Source organism: Xiphophorus couchianus, chromosome 14, assembly GCF_001444195.1.
Source record: "Xiphophorus couchianus chromosome 14, X_couchianus-1.0, whole genome shotgun sequence".
Taxonomy (NCBI): domain Eukaryota; kingdom Metazoa; phylum Chordata; class Actinopteri; order Cyprinodontiformes; family Poeciliidae; genus Xiphophorus; species Xiphophorus couchianus.
This window is the reverse complement of record NC_040241.1, coordinates 24941314-24956803: the sequence shown is the minus strand read 5'-3', so window position 1 is coordinate 24956803 and position 15490 is coordinate 24941314. Positions and strand designations below refer to the sequence as shown.

The 15490-nt window shown below is 39.7% G+C and overlaps 1 protein-coding gene and 1 pseudogene across 4 annotated transcripts in view; one reads left to right on the top strand and one right to left on the bottom strand.

Annotated features, from left to right (window-relative positions):
* The window catches only part of LOC114157631 (Fc receptor-like protein 5), a 151970-nt gene that overhangs the window by 54448 nt on the left and 82032 nt on the right, over positions 1–15490 (top strand). The window lies entirely within an intron of this gene.
* On the bottom strand, positions 10063–14926 carry LOC114157635 (uncharacterized; annotated as a pseudogene).

Genomic DNA, 15490 nt, shown 5'->3' with positions numbered 1-15490 from the left:
CAGGACATGGTCTCCACACCGGCTGGCAACAACCATGGATGAAGAGATCAGCAGAACCAGAACCATCATGCAACCTGGGCTAGGGACAGTCCACCAGGAAGATCTAGAAGGTGATAAATTAATGCTAAATTTGAGCCATTTAACTGATCAAAATAAATACATAAAAATAATAACTTGAGAAGAAAATGAATCAATTTAACCAAACTTAAAATTGGGAGTAAATGTTATTTTTATTCCCATTAAAAAGCAAATGTCCTCACTTCTAGTTCAAAGGTTGACAAAAGTTGCTTGTCTAACTAGTTTATAAGCTAAACTGTCAAATAATGAAGATAATAAATTCTCCCATGACAAAATAATTCCTCCTGAACTGCTAGCCAGGAGACAGATACCGTTCCTTTAAAAGTTCAGTAAAAAAAGGTTCAGATCATTTAAATAGAAGCTCAGGTGAACCTGACAGGTTAGTTATGAAACTTATGAATTTGATTGAACTCTACAGTAGGTTGTTTTATTTGCAGCATTTAACGCCAGACTAAAGGTGAACCTTACCTTCATTAATCTTTCTCTCTCTGTATCCATCCACTTTCTGTTCAGCCTTGTCCCTAATGGGGTCAGGAGGGTTGTTCCTGACCGCCTCTCACCCTGGACAGGTCGCCAGGCTGTCGCAGGGCAACTCAGAGACTAACAACCCTGCACACACACACACACACACACACACACACACACCTAGGGAGAATTTAGAGAGACCAATTAACCTAACAGTCAGGTTTTTGGACTGTGGGAGGAAGCTGGAGTACCCAGAGAGAACCCACCATGCACAGGGAGAACATGGAGCCAATAAAACCTTTAAAACAGAATCAAAAGATGCAGAACCAAGTTTCATCTCTAGTTCTAAAAAATCTTAATCCCTGTAGATTCCATAAAGAATCCATAAGTTCCTAACAGTGCAAAATAAAATGAACTGTAATGATAAAGGATCCACTAACTAAAGAATAAAGACTCAGACACTTTTTGCTTTGAGCAGACATGCAGGTTCCAGCTCTGTGTTGTGTCTGCAGCAGGTTAAGATCATCTGTAATCTGATGCAGATTACAGATTACAGAAGCTTTCAACAATCAGTTGATCTCATTTATATGTTTTACATCATTTCCATGAAAAGCAGACACAGATAAATCCACAGTGAGAAAATGTTTGTTCACATGTTGGTTCACACAAATATAAAAATATAAAGGCTCCATGTCAAACAGAAGAGTTTTATGAACATTTGTGTTACGCAATATATGGAGAAAGTCAAAGTATTACATCAGTAATTACTGATGTTCATATCAGCGTTGATAACTTGGAGGTTCGGCCGTTTGGAGCCGTGATAAGGGTCAGGCTGAGGAATCTGGTTCTGACCCAGTTGGCTTCCCGTAGGCGGTTACAGACAGTCTGAGGTTTGATGTGTCTGTTGTTCAGTCCAATAGTCTCACCAGCTGGTCTGAGCCGATCCTCAGATGGACGAGCCGATGTGGCCGTCTGGTGCTGAGCGGTCCGACGAGGATGAGGAGGTTCTGCAGCAGAGCCGGTCCGATAACGGACACTGAGCCGTGCAGCTGCTGGTGGACGTCCCTGCATCCAACACGCCGACGGCTCCACAGAACATCTGAGGCTTCATGACATCATGAGACATTTTGGGGCCTTTTGTTGTCCAGTCCAAGGATGTTGTTGCTGATTTTGTCTGATCAGCCAGTGGAGATGCACTGAGGAAAACAGCAGCTCACTGACTGCAGGTTGGGTTAAACATTATACACACATCAACAGAAATATTAATATTGTACAATAAAATGTCAGCAATGATCCTTTACAGCCATTAACTCCACATAGCAACAATACTTGACATGGGGCCTTTAGATTTTTGTTCAGTGTATTAAAAGTACTTAAAAAACAAATTTAGGAACAATATAATCTAGAGTAAAGGTAAGATTTTAACATAATGCTGTTATTGAAACATCATTTTCTGATCAAAGAAATTATCCAGCTGAAGAAGATAATTAAAACAAATATTGTACAAAATATACATTTATATTTGTACATTAAAAAGTATCAAACTCATAAAATAAAATAAAATAAAATAAAATAAAATAAAATAAATAAGAACCAGTATCAGATTTCCTCCAGAGTGTCTCTGCTTTAGCTGCAGTGGCTTTAGCATCATGCTAACTTAGTAAAACTGCTTGGTTTCCCATCTGCAGAGCTTCAGCAGCCAAACACAGATTTACTGTTTAAACAGAACAACCTGCTGAAACTTAATGTTTCAGAGTCCAGGCTGGTTGTGTCTGCAGATCATATTTATGTTCTTGTTCACATTCATCTGTTTCCTCCAGACATTTCAGGTTGAAACTAAGAAGAGCTGAGAGATCTGCAGTTCCTCTGAGTCTCTCCTTCAAACCAAGGATTCAGTGAAAAGTTCAGGTTCAGGCAGGTAGAAAACAGGAATGTCCTTAAAGACAGATTCCTTCACGTTCAACGTCGATCATATCAAAGCTGATAACAGACAAGTTTCTGTTGTGATCTGTGTTTTTCTGTGTTTATTTTGAGTTTCTGTCTCCATGTTGTCCCGTCTCCCCCTGATTGTTCCCAGCTGTGTCTCGTTCCCTGATCATCTCCTGTGTATTTAATGCCACCTGTGTTTCTGTGTCTTTGTCGGATCCTTGTCGATGGTTCATTCCAGTCTGTTGGTTTTTGGTTTTGCTGTCCATTCGTGTACCAGTGCTACCAGTGTCGAGCTTTAGCTTTCCGCTCAGCTGTGCTGCCTGATTTTGGACTTTGTGTTTTTCATCATTAAATCACCTTATTCATCTCATCCTGGATCTACTGCCTGCTGCCTCATCACCTCACACTGCAGTTTATAACAGTTTCATCTCGTTGGTATGAAAGGTATTTTATTGTTGGTAGATCTCTCCCTTTCCCAGTAATCAGATTATTATTATAACTGAAAGATCAGATTCACTGTGTTTAAACTTCCTGCTGATAAACGAAGTTTCTTTACGGTCGGAGAGCTGAAGTCAGCAGAAATAATAAAAGGTTTGAAGGACAAAGTCTGAGGTTTATCATCATTTACAGCTTCATGAAGAGTTTCTCTGTTATCTGAACTACAGAGGAGCCATTTTGAATGTCGGCTATAAAGACTGAAGATTCACATGAACAAATATAGTTGTGAGAAATGAGAGATTCCTAAATGTATATTTGATGAGTTAACCAAGAGTTTCAGTTTGTAAAAGTCAACATATCAGGAAAATCTCTCAGGGACAACGACTCTGGATTTCTGTTAGATTTCATCATCTCAGCTCAACATTTAATTCTGCACAGAACCACAGATGGTCAACATGAAACTGTCTCTCCACAAACTGTCTGGCATCAGAACCATGTTCATCCTCAGCCTGTCCAGCAGCTCGTCTCCTGCAGCAGCGGCAGGTGATGGTGTGTTTCCAAACACCTGGACCTTCATTCTGTACTCTGCAATGTTCTTGTCAAGGTTTTATCTTCATACCAGAGGAAACGGAGATAATCTCTCTGATCCTCTCTGACAGGAAAACATCTGGTGTGACAGCGACCAGTTCTCAGAAACCTCAGAAGATCAAGATCTCCTATCAGAGTTGTTCCAGTCTGGTCTCTTTAGAAGAACATCAGCAGCACTTGGATCAAACTCCACCCTGATCTGTCCTGGTGTTTCAGACACCAAATGTTGGAAGATACCAGTTTTCTTTACTTTCTGCTGAAGGGGAGCTGGTTCAGCTGGTCTTTATCAAGACTTTTCTGGATGAACTCCTTGAAGTGTTGTTTCATTTCTGGATTTTTCTCCAGAGCTTTTCGAAGTGAGTCAAGGCGCTTCATCGCTTGTTCCTGGTTACTTGGAAGAAGCTCTTGGAGAGTAAAATGGTAAAGGGGCTACCCAGCTGTGATCCTCATTTTGGTAGACTTCTTTATCCATGCAGCTCAGAAAAGCTTTGTCGTTTACGGACATCTTGATTTATCATCTTTGGATCTTTCAAACACTGAATGTTTGTGATTCTCTGCAGGAACAGAAATGAGCTGCAGTCAGAGTTTGATCCTCTGCAGAGATCAGATGGATCCAGAAGAGCTGCTTGTGATTCCTGGTCAACATCAGAACCTGCAGACATTTCATCACACATGGGGCCCGGTTCGTCTCCCCTAAGGGGCCCGGTTCGTCTCCCCTAAGGGGCCCGGTTCGTCTCCCCTAAGGGGCCCGGTTCGTCTCCCCTAAGGGGCCCGGTTTGTCTCCCCTAAGGGGAGTGGATTGTATCTGATTATTAACTCCAATATTAACCATTTCAATCAATATTTGTGCAATGATGTTTTTTTATTTCTCAGAAATTAAGGATCAATAACAACAACCTGCTCATTTATTCATTTGGACATAAAACATTTAATTTACATTTTTAATGTCGACTGGAAAAAAACTAGACACAAAAAAACTATAATTTCCTTCAAATTGATCTTTGGTAATTTTTTTATATTACATTATTTTTTTTCAATGTGTATCTTTATAATTGAACTTGAGTCACACAAACTGTTCAGGGTCAAATTGACCCGCTGATTAAAATCAAGATAAATGAATCATGCAGAGAATATTTATGTTTTCCTCCATTTCTGCTGAGTGTCACTCAGTGTGGGAGGAGTTTGTCCACAGGAACAGAAAAGATTCCCGTCAAAAGTTGTGTGAAAACTTTCTGCTTTCTCGCAGTTTCCTAGTGAAGTAAAGAGAATATAGTGAGAAAGTGGGCTTGTGTGTGTCGGTGTGCATGTAGGGGTGTTGTGTGTGGTGTGTTGTGTGTGTGTGGTGTGTTGTGTGTGTGTGGTGAAATGTGGTTCATAGCTGCAAGGAAACATATAGAATTGGACATTTTTTAATCTTTTTTTACACTTTAACTTGACTGCCGGGTCAAATTGACCCGAACAGTATCTATGTAAAAAGTAGACCCAGTTGTTGGTACAAATGAATACATTTTCAATTTATATATAGAATACACCTATTAAGACAAATAGAAAAAGTTTCATACAAAAATATACTTCCAACTATTTCAAAAAAAATGTTAAACTTTAAAACGGGTCAATTTGACCCGGAACATAACAGGAGGTTTAATCTGACATGAACAGAAAGTTTTTCTGCTGCTGTTTGTTTGAGCTGCACCTTTAAAATCTCAGCAGGTGGAAAAACTGGAAACTGGAGTCAAAGAATCAGGAAGAACAGAAACTATGTTGAAGCAACAGAGACGCCTTCCTGCTGGGAACCAATGAGGAGAGCCGCTGGGATCATGTGACCCAACAGCTGACTGTCAAACCAACAACAGGCTGGGTTTGGTTCTGATCTCAGTCTGATGGATCTCAGCAGGGAGCCGCTCAGGTGAGATTTACTTTCTGATTGACATGAAGCAGAAGAAAAAATGATTTTATTCACAGAAATAAATCTGTTAATCTGTCAGAGTAAATATTAATTCACCACCACAGATATTAATGGTGGAAAAGTGATTATTGATTATTAGAAAAAAGTTTCCATGAGTTAAACTGTCACTGATTGTTTCCTGAATGTCATTTAATAAATATAGATTCTATAAAATATGATTGAAAATAATTTGTTATCTAAAATGGAAACAGTCAGATGATATGATCTGGTCCAGATTAAAGAGTCCAGTGTTCAGACCAGTTCTCCCAGTTCTGATCCAAAACCTGCTAAAGAATCTTTTGTTCCTGTTGGATCATTTGTTTATGCAAAACCAGATTCTGTTTCATTTGGTAACCAAACAGAAAGCAGGTCCAGTTCCTGGGAAAATCCTCAGAAAATGTGGAAGTGAGAAAGTTCTGCTTCTTTTTGGTTCTTTAATTCACACGGAACCAGAACAGACGAGGTTCTGATGGGTCCTGATGGGTCCCAGTCTGAGGTTCTGATGGGTCCTGATGGGTCCTGATGGGTCCCAGTCTGAGGTTCTGATGGGCCCCAGTCTGAGGTTCTGATGGGTCCTGATGGGTCCTGATGGGTCCCAGTCTGAGGTTCTGATGGGCCCCAGTCTGAGGTTCTGATGGGTCCTGATGGGTCTCAGTCTGAGGTTCTGATGGGTCCTGATGGGTCCTGATGGGTCCCAGTCTGAGGTTCTGATGGGCCCCAGTCTGAGGTTCTGATGGGTCCTGATGGGTCCTGATGGGTCCCAGTCTGAGGTTCTGATGGGTCCTGATGGGTCCTGATGGGTCCCAGTCTGAGGTTCTGATGGGCCCCAGTCTGAGGTTCTGATGGGTCCTGATGGGTCCTGATGGGTCTCAGTCTGAGGTTCTGAGGGGTCCTGATGGGCCCCAGTCTGAGGTTCTGATGGGTCCTGATGGGTCCCAGTCTGAGGTCCTGATGGGTCCCAGTCTGAGGTTCTGAGGGGTCCCAGTCTGAGGTTCTGATGGGTCCTGATGGGTCCCAGTCTGAGGTCCTCAGCTGTTTTGGCTCCAGTCAGACTAACATGTAAATAAGGACACCCTGCATGTCCTCACTTCCTCCTTCAAGCTTCAGTCCAACAGTAAATAATCAGATGTTGGTTCAACAGATAAAAACTTTTTTTTTCCAAACATCTGATTTGATCAAGTTGAACTATTTTAACTAAATGTCATTTTTTAAAAGCTTTGATGACGTTGATGGTCAGAAAGTCGTGTTTGTGGTAACCTGGTCGTCATGGTGACCAGTTGTGGATCATTTGTTTTCTAACCACTTTCTGTTTCTTGAGGAAATGATGCGTCGGCTGGCGGCCATTTTGTGACCATAGAAACTTTTCTTACTTTCCTGCTTTTATTTAAATTCAACATTTAGTTTAGTTTTCAGTTAAACCATTTAGTTTATAAAACTGTGACTCTGATTGTTAAACCAAACCAGGTTTTACAGTCGATAGAAACTCAACTAGAACAAACATTAAACTATTTTTATTTTAAAATCAGTCTGGATCATATAGAGATGTCAAAGATCAATCAATGTTTAATTAATAGTTTATTTTCACAGCGAGACTTAATGGAAGATGAAAATTTAAAAGCAGAAACTATAAAAATTTCGAGATAAAATAAACTTTATTTTCCCAAAGGGCCAGTTTGTTGAGCAGACATCAGTAAAAACATCAAAGTAAAATATTTATTTAAAGACAATCAGAAAAACTTGATGGGTGAAGAAACAAGAAGCAGCAGATTTAAAAATGATTTTATTTATTGTCATCAGAAGGTTAAATAGATTTAAATTTGACAAACCAACTATTGTTTCTGGATATTTCTCCTGCAGTACTCTACTCCGTCCACTAGGTGGTGTTTGTTCTGTCAGGTGACGTCAGCACAGAGCCCAGGTGTGTTCAGGTTACAGGTGATCAGAGGGATCAGTGGTTCATTATCTGGAAAGTTTTCAGTCATTTATTGTTTTAGAGACAGAAGCTGCTGGTCAGGTTTAAACTCTTTCAGCCAATCAGATGCTTCTCTTTGTTTCACTGACAAAAGGAGAAACTCGGAGTTTCAGCTGCGGTTCAGTGAACGTTCCTCAATCCGACCGACCGGATAATGGTTCTGTTGGACCTTTAGTTTCTATCTGGAGTTTTATTGATACATTTGAACTGAAAACATTAAAAGTTCATTTAATGTTGATCAGATGGTTTAAATGTTGATGCTTTTCTTTCCTCTCCTGTAAAGTTCAGTTTATGATACATGAGGTTTTCATTCAGGATGTGAGAATCCGGCCCGGTCCAGAGACCAGCGGTCCGTTGGATCCGTTGGATCCGTTTAACTTGTGTTTCTCCTGCAGATCAGATGAAGATCTCAGCTGATCCTGGACTCTCCGTCACTCTGAGCTGCTGGGATCAAATCCTCAGAAATGAGCTGCAGTCAGAGTCTGATCCTCTGCAGAGATCAGACGGATCCAGAAAACCAGACGGAGGACCGAGACGGGTTCTGGTTCTGGTTCTGGTTCTGACTGACTGACGAAGGAGGAACCAGGAACAGAGCCTGGTCCAATCAGCATCATCCACCTGATGGAGCTCCTCCTCCTCAGCAGGTTAGTTGCTTTGGTTCTGGTTTTATATAGATAAATATTAACTTTACTGTGTTTGGGAGTTAATTTAAAGAAACACTTTTTGTTTTTTTAAGTTGGACAAAAAACAAAATGTGAAATTAAACCAGCAGAAAGAAAAAAACATGAACTGAAGATGCTGTTTGTTACAGCAGGTGATGTAATGGATGACAGATGGTGTAAAAAATAATCTGCCTTTAAAACAAACTGAACTTTTCCTCTTTCACGTTTTATGTCAAAATCTGTTGATATTGATCCATCCTGATAAATCCACAACCAACAGAGTCAAGGCCGGTTCAGCCAATCAGCTCTCTAGATAGCTAGCTAGCTTACATAGCTACACAGCTAGCTAGATAAATGTGTGAATTGTTTATTAATTTGCTTCATTTTCTGTAAATTATTTGTCAAAGAATAAAGTAAAAAGCTCAGAACTTTGTACTCATGCAGTTCTTCTTCTGAAACAGCAGGGGGCGGTAAAGACTCCAGAATCTATAAACTTATTTTCAGTTTCCCAAAAGTTTAGAACCAGAAACGTTTAAATCTTTGAAGTTGCTTTTCTAGCTGATGTAAGAATTATCTTTAAATTGTCTTGATGATGTCATAATGATGCATTATGTAACAGTAAACATAAACAGCACCGACCCAGACTGTTATGTTCTGATCCAGTTATTGTTCAGTCAGTTTACAGATCCTGGATGTGACCTTTACTCAAGGTCAGGGATCCTCATGTTCTAAGAGCTGATTGGACGATCTGACCTTTAACCTCTGGTTGTGGATTTAGATTCTGGGTTATTTTATTAGATTTGGAAACAAAATGGCTGAAAAAAACCTCAAATATTTTCTTGAACACTAAATGTATATCAGAGGTTTATTATATATTTTAATGATTAACAGTATTTAATGACCTAAATCAGAAAAAGTCCAACAATTCATAAAATCAGTTACTTTGGGGAAAATGTTTAAATATTTAAATTAAAAATCAACTTAATAACTTTGATAATAAAGTGACAGTTAGGAAACAATTTGTGTAATTTTTGATTTTAAAACAATCTGGTCTGACCAGAAATGATTAAACCTGAGCTGGTTTTGGGCTGAAGTTATAAATGAAAGTTTAAAGGTCAAAGGTCAGCCAGTGGTTGACCCTGGTGAACCAAGCAGCTTCTCTCCCACTTTCATCAAATCGAACAAAAAACTCGTGTCAAACTTTTCTGAAACGTTTTGCATGGAAACATTTTGAAGATATTGAAGAAAATCCAGAATTTCTGCAAAGAAGAAACATTTCTAAACAAAACGACGATTTAAAGGACGGTAAGTTTGAGTTTTATATTTTTAATATTCAGGACTGATGTGAACGAGCTGAACATCATCTGAACTGGTTTCTGCTTCCTGAACATGTTGGTGGACCTGCTGACCTCAGATGGTTCAACAATCTGCCAGCATTTATTTTACAAGTTATTACAATAAAGATCCAAACGGAGAATTTATGAGTTTATTGTTCCGACTCCAGAACCATGAACATTATCTCTGCCAGACAGGAATGAAACCAGCCGTTACTAAAGACATGAAAACTCTGAGATGAGACTGAAGCAACAAACATGCAGCTTTAAGTAACAGCAGCAGGATCAGACACTGAACCAGTGGAACCAGTAAAACCAGTGAAACCAGTGAAATGTTTTGACTGGAGAAATGATGCATAAATACCAGAAACATCAGAAACGTAATAAATGAAATGATTTAGATGCTTCCAGGAGGAACATTTAACACAAACAGTTTAGTTTATGAACAAATATAAAACAGTCATATTTAATAAGACAGAATAAATGTGCAGATGAAACTTTTTGTCAGATTAAAAGTATATTTAGAAAATTCACATTTCTGCATTAAAAAGTTATTTATTGGTCTGATTAATATTAATATTCAAGGTGTTTTCATTAAGTAGAAAAAATCACAATTAATAAAAATAAACATCAATCAGTTTAATCTGTTTCTGTTTCACTTTTTGAATTGAGTTTCTGAAAAAATGAACTTTTCAATAATATTCCAGGTTATTGAATATGACTGTATATGAGGTTGGAACAAGTTTCTTGAGAAAATGAGTTTTAGTTTCTAAGTGAGATCCTGAATAAATAGATAAAATAAAAACAGAAATATAAAATAAAAACATTTTAACGTCTAAAAGTCACAAACTGTCAGCAGATCCTGACACCAACCTGCAGCTTCATTCAGTTTCTGTAATAATGAAGCATTCAGTCCAGTTTGGACGGGTTCTGGAACGGTTCTGTAACAACGGATCTGGAACGGCCTGGATTGGTTCTGGTGAAGGACAGAACCAGCTGATACCAGTTTGGGTTTCCTCTGTTTGGTTCCGATGAAAACAGTCAGTCTGATTCATGATGAAGGTTCTGGATCCATCATCCTTCAGATCAGACTGAACTCACTGCTCAGGTGGTCGGTTCTGATCTGTTAAAGGCTGCTGAGATGGAGGTGGTTCTTCAGAACTCTGGCTTGACTTTGAGCACAAACCTGAAAGTTTTTCATGGTTCCTATAAACAACAATAATAACTAAAGGTAACAAAATCACCAATGGAACCACCAGACCAATCAGACCAGCAGGTCCGTCTCGGTTCCCTCCATCAGGTTCACCTGCAGAACAGAACCAGGTGTTAGTTTGATGTCCAGGTAGAAAATGACAGCAGATCATCATCTGACCTCAGACCAGCTGATTTCTAGACTCTTAACTAAAACATCTTTAGAAAACGTCAGAAAGAAGGTGGTGATGGAAAAACTCTGAGTTTGAGGAAAATCCTGGATTTCCTGTTCAAAATGAAAAGCTACATTTTCAATATATCGCCATGGTAACGCAATCCTTGTATAACCTGCTGCTAGCAGCTTTTCTATTGGTCAACCTGAAGTGCTGATCTACACAGATTTTATTTTCTTAAACTTTATCATAGCAGAAAAAATGAAGTTTATGACTAACAATGTTCATTATTTCAACACTGTTTGTTTTGTTTTGCTTTTTTCTTGTAAAGTTTTTAAAAATCTATGATCTTGTTTAAAAATCAATATCCATTAATAAGGTGGCAGGACATTTATTAATAAATTGGATTTATAACAATGGATTAAATTAGTGAACTCTGTAACAACAACACAGAAAATGGCTGAATGAGGATAAATTAGCATTGAGGCTAAATAAAACGACAGGATGAAGGTTTAACGTGTGAAGGAAGGAAAGCTAACTGGCTAGTTACATAGCAGCTGAAGTGAAAGGTGGGAACACAAGATGGCGGACGGCGCTGCGTGGTGACATCATCATCCTTGAAAAGTGGCGTCAGGTTAGACAAAGGTCAACGGATGCAGCTAAAGGTCACTGCTGCCGTTAGCGTTAGCGTTAGCAGCCAGGAGACGCAGCCTTGTGAGTCTTTTGGTGAAAAGTTTTCACAGGTTCAGGAATGAAAGAGTTGATGTTTCTGTTTTATGAGGTCGTTGATTCATTGAGGGACATTGATGAAACCAGCGCCACCTTCTGACAGAAAGAGGAAACACAGCAGAGGGTGATGCATCATGGGAGCTGGGTCCTCTTTGAGTTCAGTAATCTGATTACTGGTAGTCTGCTGGTCTTGTTGGGCCTGTGGACCAGTACAGCTGGGAGTTTGTCTGCTGAAGGAGGACTGACCACTTTTTATTGGTTTTGGTTTTGTCTTTTATGGCCACCTCTCTGTTTGAGTTTTTCACCAGTCCCTTTGTCCTCTGGTCTGTAATCTGGATCAGGACACTATCAGTCCTTGGTTCTGTGATCGTTGGGTCCAAGCACACATTCTTCTACCTCACTGACTTTTGCTCATTTCACAGGAATTGTTATCATCCATCCTTTCCAGCCACTTGTCCCTCAGGGTTGTGGGAGGACTGGTGTCCATCTCCAGCAGTCACTGGTTGATGGGCTTTGAACACATCTGGTATTTTTAACAGATTGTAGCTTCTTGTTAATATGTAAAGCAGAAAATATTTCAGTGTAAGATAGAGTTGAGTGGAGCTTTAGGTTGGCTCTTTTAATGTGGCTCATGGATGTAACAGGATGGTGTATTAGTTGAAAACAGTTTTTCCATGAAGTGGCTGTAAATTCCCAGCCGTTTCAGGCCCTTGAATGCATCTTTGCCCCGTTTCCCCTCCTTCACTGCCGGTTCACAGCATTGTTGGGCTCATTAGTGTAAATAGGTACCAGGTGAGTTCACCTGGCTATGAGTGTCAGGTCTGTTGTTGTGGATCTATGTTGGATCAGCGCTGGCGCCGAGCTGGTCGGGAAGCTGCACCAGTAACATCCATCCATCCATATGTATCAATGCTGCTGCCTCGCGCTCTGTCCTTCACTTCCTGCTACTCAGCAGTAGGTGTCAGGTTACATTGTGTTGCATTCAATGTTGTTGGAAAAAAGAGATTCATGAGCTTAATGTCCAATTTGCCATAACTATTTATAGAATTCATAGTCGCCATGGGAGGCAACAGGGGTGGAAAGGCTCTGAGTTGGGATGGTAACTGCCCCCCATTGCCACCCAGTAGATCCACCCCTGATTAAATACAATGAAATAAAATTCAGTCTTTAATGTCCAAGACAGAGAAAATCAAAAAGTGGTTTTAAATACTACAACACTGGAATCAGTTACCATGGTGATGTATTTAAATTAATGTCTATTTCTGGAACAGAAAACCTGATTTTTTCCAAACTGAGAGTTAAACTAAACTCAGAGGTTTCAGATAACAAACCTTCTGGACTCTCAGATGTTTCACTTTGACCAATCAGCTGAACTGAGACAAACAAACATCAACTCACCTGGAGACGTTACTATCAGGTTGATGATGATGATGATGATGATGGTTTTTCTCCGGCTGTTTGTTTCTGTCTGAATGATTCGACATTCATAAGCTCCTCCGTCGTCAGTCGTCACGTTCTTCAGAACCAAAGACACGTTTCCATCCTTCATCTGTCTGTCCTGCAGATCCACTCGGTCCTTAAACATCACATGCTGGTTTTCTAGATTAATCTTCTTATTTCTGTACAGAAGAACATATTCTGACCCCAGATCAGATCTAATCCACTCAACAGCAATAACAGGTTTATTATCAGGAGATCTGCAGGGCAGAAATGTTTCCTGTCCAACTTCAGCTGTGATGTTTGTCTGATCTGTAAGAGAGGAAACAGAGCAGAGAGGTTAAAGGTCATTTATTCAGCTGTATAAGAGTTTCTGCCTTTAACATCAGAACAGTGATTCTACAAAGACCAAAACATGAAGGGATTCATTTCTCCTTACAGAGCAGAAAGGACTACAAGTCCCAGAATGCAGTGGGAGTGATACCTGAGAGGATCAGGAAGAAGCTACTGAGTTATTTTACTGTTGTAGACAAAACAGGTTTTTACATGAAGATATTTGCTACTGAAGCAGCACTAGACTGTTGATCACATTAAAATATAAAAATGATAAATAAAAGCAGTAAACACATTAGAAATAATCATAAAGGATTTATTCTGAACAGGATGTTGAAACAATTGATACAAAACACAAAACCTGATTGATAACCTGCAAAAACTACTTATTGATCAAAATAGATAATTCTTTAAAAAATCACGTTTTTGTGTCATTGAACGGGTCAATCTTGATTATATCTGCTGTTTGTCGGCCAATAATCAATAAAATATCAAATATTCGGAAACACCGATAATCCATGAGCTGCGAAGGAAACCGGAAGAAGGAGGAGCAGAAGAACCGTTCATCTGAGTGAACTGACCCGGTCGGATCAGTGATCCGTTCACCGGATCACTCAGTTCACAGCATGTGTGACCCGGGAGAGCAAAGGGCTAGCTACGGCCCTGGAGGTGGAACCACCAGAACCAGAACCAGAACCGTCTCAATGTCTTTAATGGTCTTTAAGGTTCAACAGGCTTTACTAGACGGTTCAACTCCTGGTGTCACTGATTGTGATGATCTAGTCTGTTTACTGGGAACGAGAGCTAACTGGTCCCAGAAACTAACTGGTTCCAGAAACTAACTGGTTCCATAAACTAACTGGTCCCAGAAACTAACTGGTCCCAGAAACTAACTGGCCCCAGAAACTAACTGGTTCCATAAACTAACTGGTCCCAGAAACTAACTGGCCCCAGAAACTAACTGGTTCTATAAACTAACTGGTCCCATAAACTAACTGGTCCCAGAAACAATGACCAGGATCGTCATCATTACGTCAACATGTGTCTCCGTGGATAGCGTCACTTTAACTATCGCTGGATCTCTGATCTAAATAACTTTGAATCTGAAGTTTTTCTCCAGAAACTCGCCTGTAGAGACAGAAGAGATGAAGATGATGATGATGAAGTTCAGAGCCGAAAACAATGAAGTCGCTGCTAGAGAATCCATTTCCTGGTTTCAATCCACCGTCACAGTTTCTCCTATTTCTCTTACCGCGACATTACATAGAAACAACAAAGCACCAGAAGATTCACTTTAACATTAAACCTGGTTATATTTGCTGTTTGTCGGCCAATAATCAATAAAATATCAAATATTCGGAAACACCGATAATCCACTAGCTGCGAAGGAAACAGGAAGAAGGAGGAGCAGAAGAACCGTTCATCTGAGTGAACTGAACCGGTCGGATCAGTGATCCGTTCACCGGATCACTCAGTTCATTGGTTGAGAACAGCGCCTCCTCCAGTCCAGTCTGGGTTCTGCTCTGTTCCTGCTGTGACATGTTGCCACTCCAGCAGCGAGTCGCTCTGTTTCCTTCAAGCTAACAGCAACACAGATCCAACACACACACCCCGGATCAAACACACACACCCCGGATCAAACACACACACCCCAGATCAAACACACACACCCCGGATCAAACACACACACCCCGGATCAAACACTCACACTCTGGTCTCCATGATCTTAAACTTTACATAGAAAATAATCCGACTCAGAGGAAAGAAGATAGAAAATAAATCAGATCTAAAAGTTCTTGGTATTCATGAACTTTCCTCTATTTGCTTCTTGTTCATTTTTATTATTTCTTGTTTTAACAACAACCAGACATTTAGTCACATGAAATATTCTTGTTTATTTGACAGTTAAAATTTACCTTTTGCATCATAAGAAGTATTTACTTTGCATTAAAAGGTATTATTATGTATTTTCTAGCCACATAGTTTCATTTTATAGCACAATCAAGTAACTGTTACCTTCACTTCTTATAAATTATAACATAAAAGAAATTTAAGTTGTAATTTAACTCTTTGAAATTGGGCCTCTGTCTCTTTAAAAACTCCTGCTCTTTCTGAAACTCCGCCTCCAGGAAGTCATTAAAAAATGGCTCCTCCAAAATATGCAGTTTGCATCAAATGAAGCATTTAGTTGGTAACTCGACCCAATAATGTTCTGT